This window comes from Lontra canadensis, unplaced genomic scaffold (genome assembly GCF_010015895.1).
Source record: "Lontra canadensis isolate GAN:19392208 unplaced genomic scaffold, GSC_riverotter_1.0 scaffold25, whole genome shotgun sequence".
NCBI lineage: Eukaryota > Metazoa > Chordata > Mammalia > Carnivora > Mustelidae > Lontra > Lontra canadensis.
The window spans coordinates 724,900-745,481 of NW_022631019.1; the positions used below are offsets into that span (position 1 = coordinate 724,900).

Consider the following 20,582-nt stretch of genomic DNA (forward strand, 5'->3'; position numbering starts at 1 on the left):
TTAACACTGAGGATATCAACCCTTTATCATATGTATTTCTTTTTTTTTTTTTAAGATTTTATTTATTTATCTGACAGAGAGAGACACAGTGAGAGAGGGAACACAAACAGGGGGAGTGGGAGAGGGAGAAGCAGGCTTCCCACCGAGCAGGGAGCCTGATGCGGGGCTCAATCCCGGGACCCCTGGGATCATGACCTGAGCCCAAGGCAGACGCCTAACGACTGAGCACCCAGGCGCCCCTATCATATGTACTTCTAACATTTCCTCCAATTTGCTTGCCTTTGAGCTACAGGTCAAAGGTCCTCTAGCAGGTGTCTTTTGGTATAGACAGAATGTTCTGAGTATTTCAGCAAATGATCTTTTTATGGCTTACAGCCTTAGTGTCACGTGAAGAAACCCTTGCCCATCACACCCAACTGCAAAGGATATAAAATACACCCCCAATATTTGTCCAATACTTTCATTTTAAAAATGTTTACATTTAAATCTTTAATCCAGGGGCGCCTGGGTGGCTCAGTCGGTTAAACATTTGCCTTTGGCTGGTCATGATCCCAGGGTGCTGGGATAAAGGCCCAGGACTCCCTGCTCAGCCAGGAATGTTTCTCCCGCTCCCTCTGCTCCTCCCCCAACTCGTGTGTGCTGTCAAATAAAATCTTAAAAAAAAAAAAAAAAAATCAAATCTTTAATCCACAGAATCTGTATATGCTATGGAACATAGTAGAGTCTTCAACTTTGTTTCGTCCAGCAGATACCACTCGATCCAACATCTTTCACTCATAACCCAACCATTCCCAACTGATTTCAGATGCCACCCTGAGGGTGAACTGAACTCCCATAAGGTTACAGATCATTATCTAGACTACTCTGTCCCACCGACCTGTGTTTTATAGTACTTTTAAAATTTATATCAAATAGAACAGTGCCCACGCATCTTTTACAGAATGGACTCCTCTCAAGTATTTATTCCCCCGGGGCGCCTCGGTGGCTCAGTCTGTTAAGAGTCTGCCTTCGGGGGACGCCTGGGTGGCTCAGTTGGTTGAGCGGCTGCCTTCGGCTCAGGTCATGATCCCAGCGTCCTGGAATCGAGTCCCACATCGGGCTCCTTGCTCGGCGGGGAGCCTGCTTCCCCCTCCGCGTCTGCCTGCCCTCGCTCACTCTCTCTCCCTCTGTCTCTGACAAATAAATAAATAAAATCTTAAAAAAAAAAAAAAAAAAGAGTCTGCCTTCGGCTCTGGTCATGATCCTGGGGTCCTGGGATCGAGCCTGTGTGGGGCTCCCTGCCCAGCAGGGAGTCTGTTTGTCCCTCTCCCTCTCCCCCCCACTCATACTCTCTCTCAAATAAATAAAATCTTTAAAAATATATTTATTCCCCACAATTAAGAGCCATCTTTAAATTACGCCAGCATATGTATGCAGGAAGACGGCGGTCACATCTCTTCAAGTTCTCCTTTCTCTCTTCAAGAACACATCTACGTTTTCTCCATATAGTCTTATGACTGACCTAAATATGCTTTCTCTTTAAAAAAAGATTAAAGATTCAGGCCTAAGAAACATAAAAAAATGGCAGCGGTCTACTTGCCTAAGAATATAAAAAGTTATTTTTTTAAAAAAGACTTTATTTATTTATTTGACAGAGAGATCACAGCAGGCAGAGAGGCAGGCAGAGAGAGAGGGGGAAGCAGGCTCCCCGCTGAGCAGAGAGCCCAATGCGGGGCTCGATCCCAGGACCCTGGGATAAAGCTGAAGGCAGAGGCTTTAACCCACTGAGCCACCCAGGCGCCCCTAAAAAGTTATTTTTAAAGTTTATTTTATAAAAGAATAAGTTCTTTACAAAAAACCAAACTTACAAACATAAAGACTCACAGCTCGTCATGAACCTCTGACTTTTCTTTGATCCCTTGTCTCTTCTATTCATTATTTAAGACGCACGACTCAGGTCACTAGTGGACTTTTGTAATAACACTAAAAACAGAACTTCACTATAAAGCACCCATAAAGTTTATTCTGTCTAAACACTCAGGATGAACAACTTAATGAATTACAGGCATTCGCTGTGGCCAGGGCCCAACAGGTGTCTCTATCCTCCTGGGGCTCTCTGAGGTGGGTTAAGGCCAATGGAAGGGGCAGGGGCAGCAGCACAGGTGTGCCTGGAGCCAGAGCTTATTGTCCCTGCGTCGTCCCCTGCTGAACCTCAGCCATGTCACTCAGTGGAAGAGAAAGCAGGAAAGGAGGGGGGGGGGGGCAATGGGCGGAACCTGCTTGTCTCATCACAGTTATTCATCATGCCCGGTCCTCCTTTCTGCCGCTGCTTCCAGATGACCCAACATCCCCAAATCTTCTTCCCCAAGAACGCCCCTGATTTTGTAACAGGTCAGTATGTGTCAAACTTCAGAGCTACCTGTCTTCAGTCCATCAGGGAGTGTCTAAATTTGCCTGCACCCACTCGACGTGCTGCTTTGTCTGGAGCCTTCAATTAAAAAACAAAGACAATCTTTTGTTTGAAACCCAATCCCGAGATGCCTGGGTGGCTGGGTGGGTTGAACAGCTGCCTCCCGCTCAGGTCATGACCTGCTTCTCCCTCTGACCTTTCCCCTCTCCTGCTCTTTCTCAAATAAATTTAAAAAATAAAATAAAAGAAACCCAATCCCACACCCTCCCAATCAAAGCCATCTTTTTTTTTTTTTTTTTTTTTAGGTGGGCTTCATGCCCAACATGGGGCTTGAACTCATGACCCAGAGACCACGGGATGCATGCTCTATCAGCTGAGCCAGCCAGGCGCCCCTCAAAGCCATCTTCAAACCCTGAGCTTAAGCAGGCACTATAAGCAGACTTCCACGAAGGAGAGCTTCTGCAGTGATAGGTAAAACGTAACTTTGGGGCGCCTGGGGGGCTCGGAGGGTTAAGCCTCTGCCTTCGGCTGGGGTCGTGATCTCAGGGTCCTGGGATCGAGCCCCGCATCGGGCTCTCTGCTCATCAGGGAACCTGCTTCCTCCTCTCTCTGCCTGCCTCTCTACCTGCTTGTGATCTCTGTCAAATAAATAAATAAAATCTTTAAAAAGAAAAATCTTAAAAAAAAAAAAAGGTAAAATATTTAGAAGTAAATTTAACTAGGGCACCTGGGTAGCTCCTTTGGTTAAGCAACTGACTCTTTTTTCTTTTTTTTAAAAGATTTTATTTATTTATCTGACAGAGAGAGATCACAAGTAGGCAGAGAGGCAGGCAGAGAGAGAGAGGGAAGCAGGCTCCCCGCTGAGCAGAGAGCCCGATGTGGGGCTTGATATCAGGACTCTGGGATCATGACCTGAGCCGAAGGCAGAGGCTTTAACCCACTGAGCCACCCAGGCGCCCCAAGCAACTGACTCCTGATTTTGGCTTAGGTCATGACCTTGGAGTTGTGAGATCAAGCCCTGTGTGGGGCCCCAGGCTCAGGGCAGAGTCGGCTGTAGAAGCGCTCTTCCGCCTCCCGCCAACCCCTCCCCCATCCTGCTCCAGGGAACTCACAGAAGTGCACGCTCTCTTTCAGATAAATAATAAAGTCTTAAAAAAAAGAAGTAAATTTAACTAGCAAAATTTCAGTTCTTTATACAATATAAACTATTCTCTTAAACATATATGTATCACATGGGTGCCCAGGGGGCTCAGTCGGTTAAGCACTCGACTCCTGATTTTGGCTCATGATCTCTGGGTGTCGGGATCAAGCCGAGTCGGGCTCCATGCTCCCCACAGCGTCTGCCTGAGAATCTTTCCTCTCCCTCCCACTCTGCCTCTCTCCCTGCCATGTGCACACATGCTCTCTTCAAAAAATAAAATAAAATCTTTAAACATGAATTTAAAATATTTGACAAACACCCCAAGATCTACCAACATAGGTTCCTAACTATAGATATGTAAGAGATGCTAAACAAGTTCTGAATGGACTAAATTTCCCAAATTCTTATCCCCCTTATGTAGAGACTATATAGAGACTCCCTGCTCAGCGAGGAGGGTGCTTCTTTTCCCCTCCCACTCCCCGTTCGTGTTCCCTATCTCCCTGTCTTCCTCTGTGTCAAATAAATAAATAAAATCTTAAAAAAAAAAAAAAAAAAGCTTTTACTGGAAATGGAGAAATGTACACTTCCAGGAGTGGGGCAGTCTTTCTTCGGTCCAGAGTGCTCACTGCTGTATACCAACACATATATGGTCATTTAAGAAAATAACATAGAGGTTGATGGGTGGCTCAGTCCGTTTAGCGTCTGCCTTCAGCTCAGGTCATGATCCTAGAGTCCTGGGATCGAGCCCCACATTGGGCTCCTTGCTCAGCAGAAAGCCTGCTTCCCCCTCTTCCTCTGCTTGTCTCTCCCCCTGCTTGTGCTTTCTCTGTCAAATAAATAAATAAAATCTTTGGGGCGCCTGGGTGGCTCAGTGGGTTAAAGCCTCTGCCTTCGGCTCGGGTCATGATCTCAGGGTCCTGGGATCGAGCCCCGCTTCGGGCTCTCTGCTCGGCAGTGAGCCTGCTTCCCCCCCTCTCTCTCTGCCTGCCTCTCTGCCTGCTTGTGATCTCTCTCTCTCTCTCTGTGTCAAATAAACAAATAAAATCTTTTTTAAAATAAATAAATAAATAAATAAAATCTTTTTTTATTTTTATTTTTATTTATTTATTTGACAGACAGAGGTCACAAGTAGGCAGAGAGGCAGGCGGAGAGAGAGAAGGAAGCAGACCCCCTGCTGAGCAGAGCGCCCAATGTGGGGCTCGATCCCAGGACCCTGAGACCACGACCCGAGTGGAAGGCAGAGGCCTCAACCCACTGAGCCACCCAGGCGCCCAATAAATAAAATGTTTAAAACACTGAACCATTTAAAACCAGAAGAAGTATTTATATGTAAATACCTCCATGTTAAGTTCTTCGAATCAAGCCTCCGAGGTCCGCTGCAGTTAAAAAAAAGAAGGATTCACCCACTGACTTACAACATTAATCTCAACAATTTTAGAGGCTTTTAATTGTATTACTATGTTTTTAAGTTAGCATTATCTAAATCTGGGAGTGAACGTTTGGACAGCAGAACTGCTGCTTTAAAGCTCTTCTTTCACAGCCACAGGAACTTCCTCAAAGCGCAGCCCCCTGGTCAGCGGCTCAGCGCCCTCCTGGGTACATCATGGTTCCAGTCACAGGAAATGTGTGCCGGTCTGTTCCCACATTTTAAGAAAAGGTACAGAGAGCACCAGGGTCACTTACCAATTCAAAAAGCACATTTTAAATGCCTTCCCAGTCAATGCAAGGCGCCAAGACTCCCTGCTGGGCCCATCAGTGCCCAGGAGACCTCTCCGGCCTTCCTTCTCCTGTCTCTGGGTCTACAGCAGCCACCCCAAAACCCAAATCCCACTGGAAGGGGACGTAAGGCTTTGTCAAGAACTCTCTTACCCATTCCCAGAAGAACTGCCTAGAAGTTCATGTCCAGGCCACTGTGCCCAAGCCTGTGTAGCATATTCATCTGGGGCACTTCTCTAAAACCCCCCAAGTGGTGGGCTTACACATGGACTGATGGACACTTCCGGGAGTCTTGACTCACAGGTTCAAGAACTAACCCTGCCCACACGCACAGCTCAACTGGTGCGTCCTCTGCTTTCAGCCCGGGCTGGTTAGGGAGAAAACGAGGCCAGGGTTTACCACCGTCCCTATCACCTAAGGTGAACGCTATGAAATGGTAACTGTGGCCTATCTAAGTGACCAAGAACAGGGGTGACCAGGAAAAGCCTGTCTGAGGAGGAGGCGCTCCTGCTGAAACCTGGAGGACTAAGGGCACAGCACTGACCGCAGCGAGAGGACTGGGGATGCGGGGCGGACTAGCCAAGGGATGGGTCTGGAGGTCAGAAAGGCTGGAGAAGGGGACGTCTGGGTGGCTCAGTGGGTTAAGCCTCTGCCTTCGGCTCAGGTCATGATCCCAGGGTCCTGGGATAGAGTCCCACATCAGGCTCCTTGCTCAGGGAGCAGGGAGCCCGCTTCTCCCTCTGCCTCTCCCTGTGCTCACTCTCTCTGACAAATAAATAAATAAAATCTTTTTAAAAAAAGAAAGAAAGGCGGAGAAGGTTATAAATCTTCGAGTCATCAAAACCATCAGTAAACAACATTTAAAACAGACGACAGATGGGAACAGCCATGATCACCTGAGAGCCCAAGAACAGAGAAAATCCTGGACTCAAGACTGAGAAATGCCGGGCAACTGAGGATATGTAGGGCAGACAAACGAGGAAACCTGGAAGGAAACCAAGAAGGACAAAGCAAAGGCGAGCAGGTGAGCCAGGAACTGAGACAGCAGAGTGTTTCAAAGAGGTGGTGGTGGCCGACCAAGTGCAACAGCAGGAGACAGTACGCTGAAAACAGGGGAGAAAAGTGCTTTCCCCGAGAGCTTTCTCTCCTCAAGCAGAAGCAGAGGTGCTTGCAGACAAGGAAAACAGAAGATGGACAGAGTCTCTCAAATGGTTTTTCCAGCCCTGACCCAACACAGACCTGAAAAGCCCAGCTCTATTCCTGAACTTCAGTTTTGTGAGACCTCAAGAATCCTTTTAAAACACTTACCTTTCTATTCAAGTTGTCTCTGACTGGTTTCTTTCACTTGCAACTAAGTCTTCTGTTCACGAGCTTGGCCATGAAGGGAAGGGAAGGACCCTGAAGACAGGGAGTTAGGAACTTAAGGAAACGGGGATTAAGGATGAAACTCTAGGTAAGTCTAGCAAGTCTTTCTTACCAGTATCCTCTGAGGGACGCCTGGGTGGCTCAGTGGGTTAAGCATCTGCCTTTGGCTCAGGTCATGATCCCGGGGTCCCGAGATCGGGCCCCATACTGGGCTCCCTGCACTGTGTGGAGCCTGCTTCTCCGTCTCCCTCTGCTGCTGCCCCTGCTTGTGGTCTCTCAGTATCAAATAAATAAATAAAACCTTTAAAAACAAAACAGTATCCCCTGAAAACTGCTGTCTCCCTGTAGGCATGACTTTATTTGGAGAAAGGGTCTTTGCGAGTATCATTAGTGTGGATCCTCACCCAGCGGGTGCACCTTGTAAAAGAAGAGACATGCGCGGAGAGAAGGCCAAGTGAAAAAGAGGCAAAAACCAGACTGCGGGCAACCCCCAGAAGCTAGAAAGAAATAGAGGGAGCTGCCTGGCCAACACCCTGGTTTTAGACTTTCCACCTCCAAAACTGTGAGAGTAAATTTGTTTCAGCCCCGTAATTTGTGATAATCTTATAGCACCCCAGGAAAGTAACAAGCTTCCTCTTTAGTCTCTTTGGGGGCTCTATTCTACCTTCAAACATGACAATTTCAAATTGTCTGATTTCAAAACCAAGCAGAAGGACCCCTGAAAGCTTTAAGACAGCGGCCACCATGACGGGAACAGAGAGCATGAGTCGGCTTGACAAGCCCCCGAGGGAAGGAGGAAGGCAAAGGGGCCAGACACCCCATGCGCCAGGGGAAATGGAAGCAAACACTCCAGCTCCTGCAGCAAAGCAGGACGGCAAGCATTTATTCGAGCCACCTCACTTAATCCTCCCGAGTCCCGAGATGAGAAAACTGGTGTAGAAATAACTCACTTACAGGGCACCGGGGGGCTCAGTCCGTGAAGCATCTGCCTACAGCTCAGGTCATGATCCCAGGGTTCCGGGCTCGAGTCCCACATCGGGCTCCCTCTCCCTCTGCCTGCTGCTCCCACTTGTGTGTGCGCGCTCTCTCTCAAGTAAATAAATAAAATCTTTAAAAAAAATAAAGAGGGGGAACAGGAACAAAGAGATCCTCAGAGAATGAGAACAGGACAGAGAACTGAAGCAGGAAACAGATCTCCTGTCTAAGGAGAGGCTGAAAAAGAGACCAAGATTAACCAGGAGGTTAAGTTATAGAACACTCAGTCACCTTAGGGGTGCGTGGCTGGTTCAGTCGGGAGCGCATGTGACTCTCGGTCTCAGGGTCATGGGTTCAAGCCCCAAGCTGGGTGTACAGACTACTTAAATAAAAAAATAAAACTTAAATTACTTAAATAAATCTTAAAGCGTCTGTCATGTTCGAGATAGAATAGAGCCCCCAAAGAAACTAAAGATGAAACTGTTGGTAAATGTCTTCCCAAGTGGAAGAGTCTTTGCTTTAGTAACAGAGGAAGGAGCAGACGCAGACACCCAAGGCTTCCGGGAGGAGAGAGTAAGGGAGAAGATTGAGCTAGAGGGTCCACCGTGTGGTAATTAAGAGCTCTGGAGGCAAACGACTCAAGTTCAAACATGGGTCCCACTGCTTAATCCCCCCGACGGGTTAGTCATCTGTGAAATGGGGCTAGTCACAGTCCCTGCCCCAGAGCTGACTTGAGAATCACAGGGCAGGACGCTCTCAGCACGGCCAAGCCAAGGTCTGCAGGAATGGATTTCTACAGGGCAGTCCTAAAGTACTTCCCCCAACCTCTTTTATATATATGTAACATCTGTGCCAAGTGGAGATTATCAATCCAAGGCCTGCTGTCCTCTCACCGTCTCCTGCTCGCCGCTCAAATGCTTCAACCTCCCGCTGCAAGACGAAACTCAAGCAGGGCAAATGCTCCGTCGATGAAGCGGCTGCCTTCAGCTCTGCTCATGATCCCAGGGTCCTGGGATGGAGCCCCATGGCGGGGTCCCTGCTCGGCGAGCGGTCTGCTTCTCCCTCTTCCTCTGCCCCTCTCCCCGTCCGTGCTCCCCAATAAAATCTTCTTAAAAAAATGAAATTCTTGCAACCACTATGGCCCTGTCCGCCTTGTTTCCCAGCACAGTCTTTTCCACCACCTGACGGACGGCCCTCTTACCGGGGCAAAGCTGCGGTCTCTCCCCACTGCCTCAACAGCAGATGCTCCTTGGCACTGCTGGGCCCCTCAATAAGCCTGTTATCGCTGCTCCCCCTCTTCCACCACAGCTTCCCTCCTCCCCATACCTGACAGTGCTCCAGCTCCTCCATCTGAAATCAGAACAGAATAGAGCCCTCCCTCCTCACTGCCTCTCCGCCCCTTTCCTTCAGAGCCTCCCACACACCACACTGTCAATCCTTGGCCCTGCGGAGTCCTGGCAGTAAATCCTCTAGTCTACTTCTCTCAGCCGAATTTGCTACTCTGATCACCCCCACCCCACCCCTGCCCAAGGCCTTCCTAGGCTCTAGCACCATATTCTGATGCTCTCCCAGCTTCTAACCACACTTCTCAGAGCTCCTCTTCTGCCCGCTCTTACAGCCACACACCCACTCAGGGCTCGATCCCAAGGCCTCTTCTCCAGCTACTCCAACGGGTTTTCTTCTTCTTTTTAATAATTTTTTTAAAAGATTTTATTTACTTATTTGACAGAGAGAGAGAGATCACAAGTAGGCAGAGAGGCAGGCAGAGAGGAGGAAGCAGGCTCCCCGCTGAGCAGAGAGCCCGATGTGGGGCTCGATCCCAGGACCCTGAGATCATGACCTGAGCCGAAGGCAGAGGCTTAACCCACTGAGCCACCCAGGCGCCCCTATTTTAACAATTTTTAGGTTTTTGTTTTTTTTTTTTTAAGATTTTATTTATTTGACAGAGAGACAGTGAGAGAGGAACCACAAACAGGGGGAGTGGGAGAGGGAGAGGCAGGCTTCCCGCTGAGCAGAGAGCCCGATGTGGGGCTCGATCCCAGGACCCGGGGATCATGACCTGAGCAGAAGGCAGAAGCTTAATGACTGAGCCACCCAGGCGCCCCTGGGGTTTTCAACCCTTAGAGAGATCTCTGGATTCCCCCCAGGAAAAGGCACAATCTTACACCTATAATGCTCCAACAGCAGGGGGAGGAGGGGAGATGGACACATCAGGACAGACTGTCTGTCTCCAGGTGAGGACCGCTCTGGTCCCTGGAGGCATCCTGGGCCAGTTCCCTAGATGCGACCCAGCTGGTCCGAGCACGGCGCTGCTCTCCACATCACTGCTGCTCAGACGGCGCGTCCTTCGTCTCCCTCCACACATAATCACAGAGGATCAGGGGCTTTTCCTTCTGTGGGTTACACCTATGGGTATTTAGTGTGTTTGACATTAAAACAGAGAAGGTTTAAACTGTTTAATAAGCCTATAAATGTTACCATCAAAGACATTTTTACAAAAAACAGCTAAAAGTGCACCTCAGTGGTTCAGCCGGTTAAGTGTCCGCCTTCGGCTCAGGTTGTGATCCTGCTTCTCCCTGTCCCTCCTCCCACTCGTTCTCTCAATCTCTTTCTCTCCCTCAAATAAATAATCTTTTTAAAAAATAGCTAAAAAATGGGACACCTGGGTGCTCAGCCAGTTAAGCATCTGACTTCAGCTCAGGTCATCATCTTGGGGTCCTGGGAGTGAGCCCCGCTGTCAGGGTCCACGTTCAGCTCAGGGTTGGCTTGTCCCTCAGTCCCTCCCTGTGCTTGCACGCTCTCTCTCTCTCAAATAAGTAAAATCTAAAACAAAAACAAAAACCCAACAACTAAGACGTCATTTGAGAAGAGCTGCAGTATTCTACATTTCGGCCCCACCTCTTGACTGTGCACTGAACGGGGCAAGCTGAATGCTCACGTCTGCTTGTGCACTCGCTCTGCTGCAACCACACACTGCTAGGCTGAGGCACAGGAGGAAAATTCGGTCTCACACAGACACACAGCTGGAAAAGGAAGAAGTATCTTAACAACCTTTTCAAATAAATATGCACAGTCTTCTTCGACACTAAATCAAAACTTGACAAGTATTAAGTTTTCTAAAGGGAAGTTCTGATGTGGAACCTGAAACCGTGCCAGTTAATTTTTAATACCACTACATTAAATTCCATGGGATTTATTCCATTCCTGGGCTCTGAATGGATCGTCTACCATCTGTGACTTAGCAGCATCACACACAGGCCACTGGGAAACTATCAGTTCACTGAATTAGGCACATCTTCCAAATGTTGACACATTTCATTACATAATATTAAAAAGAAACATTTCCTAAGCATCATCACCTACAAGAAAAGTCTTTAAATACTGGGAAGCTGTCAAGCTCATGATAGCAGAATCAAGTTTTCCAAAATTCTAATTTCCATTTGAAAGCTCAAATTTTATCACTGCCAACAATACTGTCAGTTACATTCCTTGAAATATCTGGTTCACTTCTTCAACTCCAAGAGAGTATCTGCTGTGTAAATAACCCATCTGAAGGGCCAGCCTCTTCTGTCAGCTGTACTTCCAATGCCTCGGCCCACCCCGACTGGGAGACCAGACATCTCCGCTTCCGGATGCACTGGCGCGTTATGCCCACTTCCCGTTTCATCTCCCAGCCGGGGAAAAACGGGTGCTCAGGGTTAAAGTGTAATAAAGTTAATTTCTATGCTTCATCAAAGACAAACTGGATTTTTCCAAACACGAGTTCATGGTGGTGAGTACTGTGGCTTCAGTAATACTGTGACTGCTCTGAGATCACGGCCTGATTTGTTCAAGAATCAGCAGCTCAGCCGCCACTTTTGTACCATCAACGCAAGTTTCAATAGCGTGAACGTCAAACAGCGTCTTAAAGACTGTGTAAGTAGCTTTGACCCAATGAACCACACAAAAGGGTCGCAGGGAACCCCAAGTGTCCGCAGATCATACTTTAAGACCTCCCCCTCCTAATAATTATTATTCCCAAAACTTAATTACCATCTAAATAGTGTTAACTCTGAGAGACACCTGGGTGCTCAGGTCATGATCCCAGGGTCCTGGGATCGAGTCCCGCATTGGGCTCTCTGCTCAGCAGGGAAGTCTGCTTCTCTCTCTGCCTGCAGCTCCTCCTCCTTGTGCTCTCTGACAAATACATAAATAAAAATATTTAAATAGTGTTAACTCTTAAAAGCCTGCCTCCAATCCAGACCACTCCTCTAGAGCTCCACACTCACATATACAAAATCCAGACATTTACTGGGCATCCTGTTAAAGGTTGGTAATACTGCAGTGAACCAAAATTCTTGTCTTCGTGGAGCTTAGAACTAGTGGGGATATCAGCACAAGGACTAGGAAAGCAGAGCAAGGTAAAATGGTAGAGATTAATGAGATGAGAGAATGACCTCTGAGGAGGGGATATTTGAACAAAGAGCTGAACCAAGGCAGTAAACTCTATAAGCCAACCTTTTGTAGAGCTTTCCAGGGAGAGGAGCCAAAAGCCTAAGGTCTGATCCACCCTTGAGAGAAGATGTCCTGGATCCTCCAACCCAACGTGCATAAACTGAACTCGTAATCCAGCGCGCACCCCCTACTAAACCACTGCTCCTTCTTTCAGTAAATGCCAAACATCCACCCAGACGCCCAGGACAGACAGACACCCGCGATCTTCTCTTCTTGCCTTCCATGCAGCCATCATGTCTTTCAGTCACCAGCTGTACTGCCCTGGTCCAGACTCCTGCCTCTCTACACCAGCACCCCATGTGGCCATTCCTGGCCAGTCTTCCTTCCTCATCTGAACGTGCTCCAAGCTCAAGTACCACGTCATGGCCCAGATTAGGTCAATCTCCTCTTTAAAAGCCCTTTAACGTCCCCCAGAGCCCTCCAGCCCTTTAGACAGTCCGTCCCCGACGAGCCATGCTCTCTTTCCCTCAATAAATGACTGAGCACCGGCCACTACCACACAATAGGCCCTGTTCTGGGCGCCAGAGACACAGTGGATAAAGGAGGCCAATTGGTGAGCAACACTCACACTCTCCTCAGCTTCAAACACGCTTCCCTTCCCTTCCCCCCACCTACCGCATGCCAGACAGGCTCCGACTACAGGGTCCTTCAGGTCTCAACTTTAAAACACACTTTATTCCGGGGCGCCTGGGCGGCTCAGTCGGTTAAGCATCTGACTCAGTCATGATCTCTAGCTGTCCCACTAACCCCCCGACCTTGAATTTCTCCTCTGCACCTGCTTGTTAGGCTATTAAACTATAAACCCAGTGAGGCCCTGGGACACACCCACTCTACAGCAGTTTATAGCCTCAGCACCTACCAGAAAAGGTGCTGAATAAGCACGTTTTCTTTTTTGGGGGGGTGCTTAAGATTTTTATATATTCAGGGGTGCCTGGGTGGCTCAGTCGGTTAAGTGTCTGCCTCCGGCTCTGGTCATGATCTCAGGATCCTGGAATCGAGGCCCACATCAGGCTCCCTGCTCAGCAGGGAGCCTGCTTCTCTCTCTCCCTCTGCTGCTCCCCCTGCTTATGCTCTCCATTTGTGCTCTCTCTCAAATAAATAAAATCTTAAAAAACAAAACAAAACAATAATTTTGCCAGTTTTCACAATGAATTATAGTATCAAAATTCTCCTATAAAGGTAAGGAAAGCCCTTCAAGAAAAGAAAACCATGTGAGAAGACTCTGGAGAAAGTGAGGTAGTAAATTGGACAGGGTTCGGCAAAGACATCTGATACAGATATTCCATCCTCTGAATTAATATTCCTCTGGAACCGTTAGGAAGAAAGAAAAAAAAAGCTCTTAGTAAGCTGTCTTCTTCTAACATTTAACATCACCACAGTTAAAGGCTTTTTGCAAAGCAAGACCACTAGCACCAGAAAGGGCTAAAGGGTATACTGTGGGCCAAGCACTGCTGCTCAAAGAGCTTCATGTATCTGTCTGCTCGCTCTATCCTCAAACCCCCGCTAGGAAAGGAGGTTCTAGAATACCTGCTTTACATGTAAGAAAACGGACAGAGTTAAGTAAAAATCCACACCCAAACCAGCAAGTTGAATTACAGCACTAAGCTTTAACTCCACAGTAGCAGTCCTTTCAGAAAGGAGGAAACCTCTCTCCCTCTCAAGAAATTACGAATTTTTATTTTATTTTTAAGATTTTATTTACTTATTTGACAAATAGAGATCACAAGTAAGCAGAAAGACAGGCGGGGGGGGGGGGGGAGAAGGAGGCTCCCCGCTGAGCAGAGAGCCCAACGCAGGACTTGATCCCAGGACCCTGAGATTGTGACCTGAGCCGAAGGCAGAGGCTTTTACCCACGGAACCACCCAGGTGCCCCCAAGAAGTTATGAATTATTTTAAAGTTCCTACGACAATTTTTTGAAAACCTACTGTAGAGGCTTTAACACAACACTCCGTTGTCTAATTAGAACATGTCCGGAATTTGTTAAAGCTTTATCAGCTACAACATTGGACAGGCAGTCAAGAGAACCTGTAACACTCGTCAGGACTGTATTTTATCATCGCCACAGGACTGAGTCAGGAGACAGATATACGTAAATATACAATTACCCACAAGTAACCAGTATGTTCAACCAATTCCCTGGTAATTCTCATCCTGACAGGCTAAAGAATATACAAGTCTTTTTCCGTCTGGGTAAAATGCATTAAGTTTGGACTGGCTAATTACTAAATCATATCCTTTTATCAGTGCCAATATATAGGTTCAACTGAGTAATCTCTTAAAAATTACCCTAGATAATCCTGACTTGATTTTTAAGATTTTATTTAATTTTTTGAAAGAGAGAGAGAGAGAGAGAACATGCAAGGGAGGGGGGTCAGGCGGGCCAGAGGCAGAGGGAGAAGCAGGCCCTTCTCTGAGCAGGGAGCCCTATGTAGGGCTTGATCCCAGGACCCTGGGATCATGACCTGAGTCGAAGACTGAGCCACCCAGGTGCTCTTTGACTTGATCTTTAACTTTTTTTGTTTTTCTCTTTTTAAGTAATCTCTACCCCCAACGTGGGGCTCAAACTCACACCCCGAAGACAGGAGTCTCAGCCTCTACGGACTGACCAGCCAGGTGCCTCTGGTCTTTTAAACACGTGTTTGTAGAAATGGCTTTCCCCAGAACTTCAGTTTATTAAGTCAAGTAAGTGGATACTTAAGTCTTTAAGAAAAAGAAAGCAAGATTACTCTATAAAAGAAGCTTTTTTTTATCACTGGAAGCCACCAGGAATTTCTTTCCATTGATTACCAGGGCACCTGATCCAAGGCACCACCACAAGAAAGGACTAAAAGGTTTAACGGACCCATTTAAATGCCTACAGATTGCCTTATTTCCCAAATAAGAGTTCTGGAGCAAAACACAGAGCTTTAGAAAGAAGTGCTGCTCCATTTTCTTACCAGAATACTCGACATGATATTGCATTACCCAATGCAGGCACACACCCCCACATACGTTCAGACCAGCCCTTCCTTCCACCTTTCCGGATTCTGTGTGTGAAATGCGCATCTGACCTCAGTGTCGATATAAGCCTCTTGTTATCTCTCCATCGTATGTTCACTAAACCAACACCTAACTGGCCCATCTTCGTACTTTCTCTAACCATTCAGCAATGAATGCAAACCCGAAATCAGAATTTTTCCCAGGGTTAAAAGATTCTAAGATATTTTTGTTCACTGACTTACTAGACTGGGGTAACAGAGGTTTCAAAATAATACAGCCATATGGTCAAGCCCAGATAATAACATTGAGAATATCTGTTACCAATCCACTAATGCTTTTAAAAGCCAAAGTCCGTAGACAGTAAGAATTTAATCCAATTTGGAGACCAACATGAGCCAGAGAAACCAACACGGTCAGAGAAAAAACAATCCAGTGAAGAAACTATAATAAATGCCAATACTGCATTTATTGTCTAAAATAAAATCAATGTTACTCATTAAAGAATGTATTAGCTAAAAAACCAATGGATGGTGCATAGGCAAGTCTAAAGATATCCTGAAGACCTTTCTCAAAGTGATTTGTAGAAATACAATGTTTTCAAACATGCCCATGGACAACAGAAATCTTAGGGCTACATTTAGCAAAGGAAAAAGTCACAGAACAGAGCTTTGAAAAATAAGTCCTCTAAAATCAGTCCCTTTCTCAAGCTGTCACTATTAGTCTACCAAGGTGATTCAAGCTTTGCAATCGAAGTCACTAGGCATGAAAAAAATCTGAAAAGAACCTTTAAGTTTTACCCTAAAAAAAAGACAGTACAGGGGCGCCTGGGTGGCCCAGTCAGTTGTCTGACTTTGGCTCAAGTCCTGGGTCCTGGCCTGGAGTTGGACTCCTTACTCATTAGGGCGTCTGCTTGTCCCTGTCCCTCTCCCTCTCCCCCGATTTGTGCTGTCTGTCGAAAATAAATACAATCTTAAAAAAAAAAAAACTACATTTTTCTGCAGTCTTTTAACAGTCTTCTAGATCTGTTCTGAGATGAAAATTCGATCTAAGGAAACTTACTGCAAGTCCCCTCCAAGCAGAAGTAATTCAAAATATTAAACAAAGAAATCTTTAAAGGTATCACTAATGTCCTTCAACGGACATTAACTCCACGGTGAGTACTTCCGGGGTGCTATCCACACAGCCCCTGGAGAAGTCCAGTGTCACACCCGAGCAACAGTTTCTGTCCAGTAGTTGTTCACTGAAGGAAGCATCAATTCTGAATCAAAACCGCATGGCTAAACAGTTTCCCTTCTAGACGTACTCTCGAGTCATCCGGACAGAAGATGAAATGGAGCCCTAACACGCCCCCCCCCCCCCGCCGCAGAAAGAAATGGGCGTAAGTCACAGGCACAATCGCACAACTTAACTCCGCTTTCCCAAATTCCCACTTCTAAGAAAAACGTGGAGCACTTGTAACGCAGTGACTGCAGGAGCACGGAAGCAAGCCGGGAGCCTCTACCTGGGCAGAGGGGGGCCCTGCAGTCCCAGCCTCCCAGCAGCCAGAGGTGCCACCCCCTCACCCCCCACTGGGTCCGACAGGATCGGTCTCTAACCAACCACCCCAGATGCTCTCCATTTCCGGCCAGTTCCAGTTGTTAGAAAGCTCCCATCCAGTCGTGCTGGGGAGCGGATCTCAGACCTGCTCCCATGTTGGTGGCACCAACGCTGTCCCCACCCACACAGCCGGTATTAGTAAGAAAGCAAAAAAGGAACTGCCTGCTCACTTTCTTGTTGCAATATACACCTTCCGGAGGAATCTAGAATAGACCCTACCTATCTAAGAGAATTCAAACTAAAACCTTACCTTCAAAGAACCCCTCCACCCCCCAAATACCAAAGCTTCAAATTCGACAATAAAAAATCCCTGTAAACTTACTCATCGGAACTCTCGGGGCATCCTACCCGATCTAGAGTGGAAAGGGACTCCCACAAAGCGGGGCTTCCGTTTGTCTGCTCACCCCGAAGCCAAGCTCGGGCCCGTCCGGTCTCCGGAGCAGCGGCCGGGCCGTCCCGCGAGAGCGGAGCGCTGGGACGCACAGAAGACACACAACAGAGACGGCCGCGGGCACAGCAGGCGCAGGGGTCTGCACAGGCCTGCGGCACCGACACTCTAGCTGGGTTCCCGGAACTGCCGCGTCCCGCAGCCTCCCGCCCCGACAGACAGTCACACGGGGCCGCGGGCCTCCAGCTCGGCTCACGGTCGCGGCCAGAAGCCTCCGTGCAGCGGGCGGAGCCGGCGGACACTACCACTTCCGCGCGCAGCGGTGCAATCCGGGGCGCTGGAGGCGGTATCAATACCTTCGGAAGCGCAAACGATCCGCAAGAAAAAATACCGGGGGGGGGGGGCCTTCGAAAGTCCGAGGGCTCGGCCACCCCCCGGGCGGGATCTTCGACTCAGCGCCCCTCCCCCACCCGCCGCGGGCGCAGGGCTCGCAGGGCGACTGGGCGCACGCACCCGGGGTCCCCTGCGCCCCCCGCCCGCCACATAACGCAAGTGGGCCCCCAACACCACCGGGGCGCAGGAGGCCGGGAGCGCGCGGCGGCTGACAATGGCAGCGGCGGCGGCGCGCCATCTTGTAGCGGCGCCCGGCCCGAGCCATTCATTCGGCGCGGGGGCGGGGGGCGCGGGGACCCCGGCCCGCCCCGCCGCCCGCACCCCCGGCCCCCGGCCCGCCCCGCCCGCGCCGCGCCCGGCGAGGGGTCCACGACGGCGGGCTCGCGGCGGGGCTGCCTCCCACTTCGCGCTCGGAACGCGAGCCCCGGGGCCCGCCGCGCTCGGCCGTCCCGGGCTCAGCCCTTTGTGTCTGGCGGCCTCCGCGGCGCCCGGCCGCGCCTCAGCTTCCTCCTTCCGCGGCCCCCCTTCTCCGTGGGCCGCCGCCGGCGCCAACTTCCGAGGCCCCGGAAAAGGGGTGTCAGGACTGAGCGCCCAGGGGCTAAGGACGAGCCCCTCCGCCCGCCGCTCCCTTTGTTCTCGCCGCCGGCCCGCCGGCCTGAGACCCCCGCCCCGCACACGGCCCCCGCGCAAGCAGGTCGGGCCGGACGCGCACCGCGCATCGCGGACCCCGACCTGGGACCCGGGCCCCGCGCCGCGGACCCGACACCCGCCCCGATTCGGGACGCCGGGCCCCGGACCTGGAACCGGGACCCCAGCCCTGAAGCCAGGATCCCAGAGCCCCCGCGCCCAGACCCCGGCCCCTCCGACCCCTGCCCCCGAGCTCCGGAGCCCGATCCCGGCCGCAGACCCCGAACCCCGGACCTGGGACACCCGAGCGCCAACCAGGGCCCGGACCCCAGCCGCAGCCCGCAGGGTCCCCGCCCGCTCCAGGCCCGCGACCCCACCCGGGCGGGGCAGGAAGACGCGCTGCCCGGCGGCGGGGTGGGGGCGGGGAGGGTGGGGGCGGGGCGGCTCCGGAGGGCGACTGCGGGGGAGGGGCCGGGCCCCGGTCTCCCGGCAGGGGCAGGGGCCGCCGCGCTCACCTCGGCGCCTCGTCCCGCCGGTCTCGCCCGCGCCCCGCCGCCTCAGCCGCCTCAGCCGCCTCGGCCGCCTCTCTGGAGGTGGTCGCGCTCGGGCCGCTCCGCGGGCGCTGCGGGCAGGTGCGCCGGCGAGGATCGGTCCCGTCCCGCGGCGGCTGCTCCACTCCCGCGCCCGCGCCCGCGCCCGCTCCCGCTCCCGCTCCGCCGCCGCCTCCGTCCGCCCCTCAGACGCCTCCAGCCATCGGGATGGGCGCGGCGGCCCCTGCCCGCAGCCTCGGGAAACCCCACGCCGCGTCACCGCGCACGCCGCGCGCGCGCACGCGCGGCTCCGACGCGCGCACGTCCGCGCGCTTCCTCCCCGCGCGGCCCCCAGGAGCGTGCGCGAGCCGCTTAAAGGGGCCGCGCCCGCCCTAGGGGAAGCGGCTCGCGGGACACCACCCAGGCCTGGTGCGACCCTAGAGGATGCCCCAGGGTCTTCGCGCGGCGCCCCTGCAGTAGCGGGGTTGGGGGCTCCTTGCTGCGGACCCGCTCGGCTTCCCAGCCAAGGGGACGTGGGTGGAGGCCGCAGGACCACAGCAGGGACTCTCCGGGCCCTGCACCGGTACCCATTCTAGCATCCCGCCCTACATCCCTCACACAGTATCCCATCCTGCACCCTGCATTCAGCACCCTGCACCTGCATTCTGCACGGCTACCTGCATGCGCACGCATCCTGCCCAGGCCGGCCGCCAGGCCTGGGGGTGCCAACAAGCTGACTGGATCCCAAAGGGGCCCACGCGGGACGGGATCGACCTCCAGGGAAGCCCAGCTTCTGCCGGCCCGGGAGTGGACCCCCGCCAACCGAGGGTCGGGGGAACAAGGCCAGTCTCAGAGACGGCGTGGGTCTCCTGTGAGCTTGGGCGGGTGGGGGCAGTGTGTGGTCTCCGGAGGTCAAGTCTAAGGCACTCCTGTTGGGAATGGCCGCCTGGACGTGGAGGTGTGAGCACAGAAAAGAGTGTCAGGAGGGAGACAGATGGTCAACCTCTGGAAGGCTGCTAAGAATTGAAGCTCCTCGGGAGGGAGCAGAAAGGAGGTAAACGTGGGTCATACATGTGCAGCCCCAGAAATGTCAGTGGAAGGGTTCCAGACCACCACCTCTGTCTTTCCCCTGGCTCCCCAGTTCCAACAACTAATCACCCACAGGCTGCCTCTCTTTGGATCCTACAGCCCCTCCCTGACCCTAGTTACCCCAAGCCAGATCCAGGCCCCTTTTCCTCCAGGCCTGTGTGTACCCTTCAGGTCTGGAGCCCATACCTTTCCACCCAGGGAAGAGTGTACCCAGTCCCTCCCCCTCCCACTCTATGGGATCTTCCTACCAGCATGCAAGTGTGTCCCCATCATTCTCGGAGCCCTTCCTCAGTTCCGGGTACCGGATGCACCGGGCTCAACTTACGCTCTCCCTGCGCTGCCCTGAACTCAGCCATTTCTGCAAGGAGTCCTGGTTCCTTTTAACAGGGAATGGTGTTTGGAAGCCAGGATCAGGGCTCCAGGTGTGCTCACTGCTACTGGAATGCCGTTGCTTCAGCAGACGGGGCTGGGGAATGAATGTGTCCAAACATACACGCATATGCGCACACACATACATGCACACACACACACACACACGAAGTCTCCCCCCGCCATCATGTAACCGGTCTCCCGTGATGGCTATCACCCCAACCTCTTCACCCCACATGGGCTCTGACCCCCACTGGGCCACCACAGCCCCACCCCAGCAAGGACACCCCAAGTTCCCATTGCCCTTCCCGCAGCTTCCAGGTTCCTCTGTGCTCCTCGCTGGTCAGAGCTCTGGCTCCTCTCCGCTCCTTAAATACACCGGTCACCACATCCACACTGCCCCTGAGGCTCCATGTGCCCGGGAGCTTCTCCCCCATCACCTCCAGTCTCCTCCACAGAAAGGTCTCCCTGGCCCTGCACCTTCGTCTTTCCCCAGTGCCCTTTCAGCCACATTCCTCTTCAGCTGTTG

The 20,582-nt window shown here is 51.3% G+C and overlaps 1 protein-coding gene across 2 annotated transcripts in view; it reads right to left on the reverse strand.

Moving 5' to 3' along the window:
- Window positions 1-18,787, reverse strand: part of GNB1 (G protein subunit beta 1) — an 82,242-nt gene extending 63,455 nt beyond the window's left edge. Inside the window, exon 1 of one of the 2 annotated variants that reach the window (XM_032863174.1) lies at window positions 18,581-18,787. The gene's annotated coding sequence lies outside the window, so the exon portion shown is untranslated. The remainder of the gene's footprint in view (window positions 1-18,580) is intronic. The other variant, XM_032863173.1, reaches the window with a different exon arrangement.
- Window positions 18,788-20,582: the final 1,795 nt, after the last annotated feature.